Consider the following 6,888-nt stretch of genomic DNA (forward strand, 5'->3'; position numbering starts at 1 on the left):
TTTACAAGCGAAAACAAAGATTAGGGCAAATCAATAAATTATGCATAATTTACTGCCATTGTGTGAATACTCACCTTTATTTATATAGCGCTTTATACAGTACTGATTGTCAAAGCAGCTTTACAGAGTCAAACAGGAAAATAACAGCTAAAGTCATCATCCAGGTCAGATCTCTTCCAATAGTGTTTGTGCAATCAGTCAAGTGTCCCCAACTAAGCAAGCCAGAGGCGACAGCGGCAAGGAACCAAAACTCCATCGGTGACAGAATGGAGAAAAAACCTTGGGAGAAACCAGGCTCAGTCGGGGGGCCAGTTCTCCTCTGACCAGACGAAACCAGCAGTTTAATTCCAGGCTGCAGCAAAGTCAGATTGTGCAGAGGACTCATCTGGTTCCTGTGGTCTTGTCCCGGTGGCCGTCTAGGAGGCCGTCAAACTCACAGTTTAGCTCCAACCTTAATCAAACACACCTGATCCAGCTATTCAGGATTACTAGAAACTTCCAAGCAGGTGTAAATTGGAGCTGGTTGGAGCTAAACTCTGCAGAGCTGCGGCCATGGCCGGACTTACCATTGGGCTTGAATGGGCTGCAGCCCAGGGGCCCCGCCTTGTAGGGGGCCCCGCCTTAGCCCGTTTACATTTGTTCAGTTATGTGCCAGTCAGAAATTATTAGCCGCATTTCAATAGCGCGCACGGGCCAGCCGGGGCTAACAGCTTCCAGCTTACAACTACAACATTCGAAGCCATAATCAAACAGCATAAACTGGAATTCATGATTTTTTTTTCATATAAAAAAAGGACACGTATTAAATCACGTCTGCGCGGCGCCAAATCGCCGATTAATTTGTGATCACATGGCTACTTTAAACAGTTCCATTAAGCCTTTAGCCCAAAAGAGCGCACATTTACAAAGATAATGATAAATCTCACATATGCACGCCTCACTTCTTTACAGGGGATGATTCTATATTATATTAATGTTCCACTAAATTAATCTGAAGAGTTTTGAGCGCTCTCTCCCGTCCAAAGACTAGAATACCCTAATATCTTACAGGGACTTTGTCCCGTCTCACTTCCTCCACACAAAGTGGAGCAGAAATGTAATCAAAACAATTTAAAAAAAATAAAAATAGCCATTTGCAGGGTTCGTACGGTCATGAAAAACCCAGAAAGCTTTGGAAAAGTCGTGGAAATTTATTTTACACATCTCTATATAATAGAATATATGTTTAATCACATCCTGAATCTCGGTGCGGGATTGCGCATTTTGGTTTTACTCATTTTCGCACGTTTGGAAAATTCACACAGAATGTCTTTTTAAACCATTCGGTACTTGCGCGCTCCAAACTAGTTTTCTGGGCGCTCACGGTCACATCCAAAGCGCGCGCACATGAAGCCGCCTCGCAAACACCTCAAGAAAAAGTTAAGTTTTCATTGTTTCGGACTCAAGTAACCTTGCATTTTAATAAATAATGTTACATAAATACAATTAAACGGTCAGTATAAATGAACAAGTTACTAGCAATAGCACAAGGATACAAATGAAACAAACTGTGTTTTAACGTTTTCAGGTAGGCTAGTCTAAAACTAACAGTAGCTTCTACTGTTCAGGAACAAAATGTATAAAGTCATAGATATAGATTATATTTATATATTAATCCATATTAAATATGAAAAAGTTATTTAGTCAACAACAAGTTACTGAGTAACTTTCAGACACAAAATTTTGTTTTGCTCCATCAATGCGTCTCCGAGCAACACAGTGTTTTGTACACGGACCAGTAAATGGTTCAAACAGGCTATAAGTACAGTCTTTTGCTAAGTTAAATGAATTAGCATTTTAAACAAATCGGTTGATTTAAGCATTCAACTCACTCATTAAGACAGTCACTTGCTGCCTCCTACTGGCAGTTGTAGTTTCATATTTTTAAAAAGTAGCTCATTTCATTTTTGCAATCATTTAATATTTCTACATTAAAATGTTATATTTAAACTTAACATAACTTATGCAAAATCCATCTATGGATTTTGTTTATAGTGATTTCATTTGATTGTTAATAGCCAACATGTTTATTTTTATTTAGATTGAATTTATTAAATTTAAGAATCTGACATAAAAGGACACAGATATGACAATAAATTTTCATAATAATACTACATCTCTTTGGTTTTTTTCTGCGCAGTGTTATTTCAGGGTTTTGATCTCTCAACTGACTCACATCCTGTTTATTGTATTATAGTGACTATTTAATATTACATCTAAACTTTGACTAGACTAGACATGTTGCCTATTAATTGTATACAGTATATGAACCTGAAAGCACATTTTATTTTTTGTGTATTTTGTGTTACTCCATAATAATGTTCTAGTTGAGGGCATTTGTAGTATAGGTATGGGGCCCAAACATAACCTCAAGCCCAGGGGACCCCGGCCCCGTAAGTCCTGCCCTGGCTGCGGCCCTCCAGGAATTTAGATTGTGACCTCTGTTCTAGGTATTATGAGATCGCAGCAGACGTGAAGGACTATAATGTGATAAGAGCTCGATAAGAGCCCAATGTGTAGTGAGCCAGGATCCTCACTAGTGACTGAATCCGAGTACACAATATACTGATTCAGTCAAGAGCTGCAGCCCAGGAAAAATATTCCATTTATTCATGTGGTCCACACTGACCCTAAAGCAAAAGTCAAACGAAAGTAATTTAAAACAAATACAAAATTGCGAAATGCTTCAAGCTCATGTAGTTCTTCCCCTTTTGATTCAAACTTGGAACTAATGCAGAAGTGAAACAACACAAAAAATAGCATTCCTCGCCATCTAAGAAATATTTCTTAACAGATTCTTAGAGTTCCACAAAAAACTCTGTCGTTCAACAAAAGTTAATTGTCACCAGGGTGGAGAAGTGCAACTGAAGAAAGCCATTTGACCCATTGCTGTTTGGGAGAAGTTGTTGCATTCATACGTCACGGCAGCAACACATACATTTACAGGGACAATCTGATGCGTTTCTTTCATACATCTATTACAATTTCTTTACTTTTACTTGCATTAAGCTCAAGGAAATCCAACGAGCACCAATCCACAAAATTAATCACCTTAATCTTAAAGGGATAGTTCACCCAAAAATGAAATTTCTGTCATTAATTACTCACCCTCATGTTGTTCCAAACTAGGGATATGCCGGTATCAAATATTCATGTTGCGGTTAATTGCGAATGCTTTTATCACGGTATGCGGTATTATCACAATGTTGAAATTTAGTTTTAAAAAAGTGCTGTCATAATACAGTATAACAGGTTTAATAACTTTTTTCTTATAACAAAAATAACTGAACATTTAAATGCAATAAAGCAATACAGAAAAATGTATAAAGTTAAAAGTTTTACACAGATTAAAGTGCAAAAGAACTAGTTTATTGTATTATAGTGACTATTTAATATTACATCTAAACTTTGACTAGACTAGACATGTTGCCTATTAATTGTATACAGTATATGAACCTGAAAGCACATTTTATTTTTTGTGTATTTTGTGTTACTCCATAATAATGTTCTAGTTGAGGGCATTTGTAGTATAGGTATGGGGCCCAAACATAACCTCAAGCCCAGGGGACCCCGGCCCCGTAAGTCCTGCCCTGGCTGCGGCCCTCCAGGAATTTAGATTGTGACCTCTGTTCTAGGTATTATGAGATCGCAGCAGACGTGAAGGACTATAATGTGATAAGAGCTCGATAAGAGCCCAATGTGTAGTGAGCCAGGATCCTCACTAGTGACTGAATCCGAGTACACAATATACTGATTCAGTCAAGAGCTGCAGCCCAGGAAAAATATTCCATTTATTCATGTGGTCCACACTGACCCTAAAGCAAAAGTCAAACGAAAGTAATTTAAAACAAATACAAAATTGCGAAATGCTTCAAGCTCATGTAGTTCTTCCCCTTTTGATTCAAACTTGGAACTAATGCAGAAGTGAAACAACACAAAAAATAGCATTCCTCGCCATCTAAGAAATATTTCTTAACAGATTCTTAGAGTTCCACAAAAAACTCTGTCGTTCAACAAAAGTTAATTGTCACCAGGGTGGAGAAGTGCAACTGAAGAAAGCCATTTGACCCATTGCTGTTTGGGAGAAGTTGTTGCATTCATACGTCACGGCAGCAACACATACATTTACAGGGACAATCTGATGCGTTTCTTTCATACATCTATTACAATTTCTTTACTTTTACTTGCATTAAGCTCAAGGAAATCCAACGAGCACCAATCCACAAAATTAATCACCTTAATCTTAAAGGGATAGTTCACCCAAAAATGAAATTTCTGTCATTAATTACTCACCCTCATGTTGTTCCAAACTAGGGATATGCCGGTATCAAATATTCATGTTGCGGTTAATTGCGAATGCTTTTATCACGGTATGCGGTATTATCACAATGTTGAAATTTAGTTTTAAAAAAGTGCTGTCATAATACAGTATAACAGGTTTAATAACTTTTTTCTTATAACAAAAATAACTGAACATTTAAATGCAATAAAGCAATACAGAAAAATGTATAAAGTTAAAAGTTTTACACAGATTAAAGTGCAAAAGAACTAAACAATATCCTGCATATTCATTACCGTGATATATCGCATTACCGAATACCGGCACAAGTCTATTCCAAACCCGTAAGACTTTCGTCCATCTTTGGAACACAAATTAAGATATTTTTGATTAAATCGGAGAGCTCTCTGACCCTCCATATACAGCACCGCAACTGTAATGTTCCCAAGTCCAGAAACGTATAGGACATCGGTAAAACAGTCCATGTGACATCAGTGGCTCAACTTCAGTTTTGCAAAGCTACGAGAATACTTCGAGCGCAAAGAAAACAAAATAACAATTTATTTAACAATTCTTCTCCCTGAGTTACGTCTTCTGCGTAACTCTCCATAACTCTGCGTAACGTAATAGTAAATAGAAAGGGAGCTAGAACGGTTCCTTGTGGGACTCCTGTACTGCACTTCACAACATCAGACACAGTCCTGGAGCTACTGGGGTCTGTAGGTGAGGTAGTCAGTTATCCAGATTACCAGGTTAGGATGCCCACCTGCTCTCTCCATCTTAAATTTAAGTAGTGAGGGCTGAATGGTATTAAATGCACTAGAAGAATCAAAGCATATAACTCAGACATATTTCCAGCTACCTCCAAATGGGAAAGAGATCGCTGCAGAAGAAATATGACGGTGTCATCTACTCCAACACCTGGTTTATAGACAAAAGGAGAACTGACCCCCGACTGAGCCTGGTTTCTCCCCAGGTTTTTTCTCCATTCCCTCACCGATGGAGTTTTGGTTCCGTGCTGCTGTCGCCTCTGGCTTGCTTAGTTGGGGACACTTAACTTCCAGTGATATCGTCAACTTGATTGCACAGACACTATTTAAACTGAACTGAGCTGGATGATGACATTACTGTTTTCTCCAGGGCTTATTTATAGATGAATTAAACTTATTCCATAATTGATTACCTTTACACAGTTATTATTAAACTGAACTGAACCAACAATGAACTGACATTAACTGAAAAATTGACTGTTTCCTCTTATCCTTTTTCTAGAGCTGCTTTACAACCGAATTGAAACTTTACTGTCCTGTTTGACACTGTAAAGCTGCTTTGACAATCTGTATTATATAAAGCGTTATAGAAATAAAGGCGACTTGACTTAAAGTGTAATGGATCAATGACCAGTCTCCCCAGTGTTTTTCATCAGATGTGATTATAAGCAACCAGCTTATAGTTATTAGGTGGTTTATGGGTGGAAGTCTTGGTACAGGCATCACACAAAATGTTTTCTACAGAACCAGTACTCTTCCCAAACACAGATTAATGTTAAAAATAAGCTCAATGACTCCGTATAGCTGAACAGCACAGTCCATAAGAGCTCTAGGACTGATCCCAACTCAAATATTTATAATGTGTCTACATAGAAACAAAAGTCTAAATACTTAATGTTTCAACATGTTCATTTATTTTATTCAAGCAGGTTTCAGTGAAAAGGTCAAAAAGATTTCTAAAAGAAGTCTAAACAGGCAGCATTTTTATGAGGCTGAACCAACAATGTTCAAATTATATAATTATTTATTTGCAAGCTGGGCTGGTTGTGTGCTTTGTTATAGTGACCTATAGATATTTGTCTATTAATGGTAATATTTAATCTAAGGTTTCTTCACAGTGTGTGAATGTTATTACATGTTAAGCAGAGTTGTGAATGTGATATTTCTTGATCTGTATCCTGTTACTGTGTGATTAAGTGATAATTAAGCATTAGTAATGAACACCTGCTGGTAACAAGCAGAACCACTGAAGGAACTAGGAACAAGAAGAACCGCAAAAAGAGAAGAGACAAGTATAAATGTAACTGGACAGCTGATTCGGTGAACAACATAAAAAAAATTTTTTTTTGAAAACAGTGCACTGCTCTTTTCTAAATTAAAAAAGTCAACCAAAAAAAAAAAAGGGGTAGTACTTTGATGAGCCTTGCTCATTTTCAAACCTAAAAAACATGTTCTGTCTGATCGTGGCCTTACATCCGATACAGATCCTGGAGTTTCAAGGGACATAACAATATTAAGGATTTAAAGAGCACTAGTCTGTCCTGCCACAGCACCACAAACAACAAGATCACTGTCAATAGATTTATCTGTAACTCATAACATAAGATATTGAAATGAAAACAAGAATCATTGGCTTCAGGAGGGGGCAAGACCAAAATATACTTCTATAAGTCAAAGTGACATCAAAAACCACAATTCCTTTACTCTAAGTGTCACGAATCCTGTCCATGAACTTCCGTCCGCTTGCCACCAGAGGTCGCCCTCCCATTATATTGACTCTCACACCACACAGACTGTTAC

This window comes from Sinocyclocheilus rhinocerous, unplaced genomic scaffold (assembly GCF_001515625.1).
Source record: "Sinocyclocheilus rhinocerous isolate Xijiao unplaced genomic scaffold, SAMN03320098_v1.1 scaffold2953, whole genome shotgun sequence".
Taxonomy (NCBI): Eukaryota; Metazoa; Chordata; class Actinopteri; order Cypriniformes; family Cyprinidae; genus Sinocyclocheilus; species Sinocyclocheilus rhinocerous.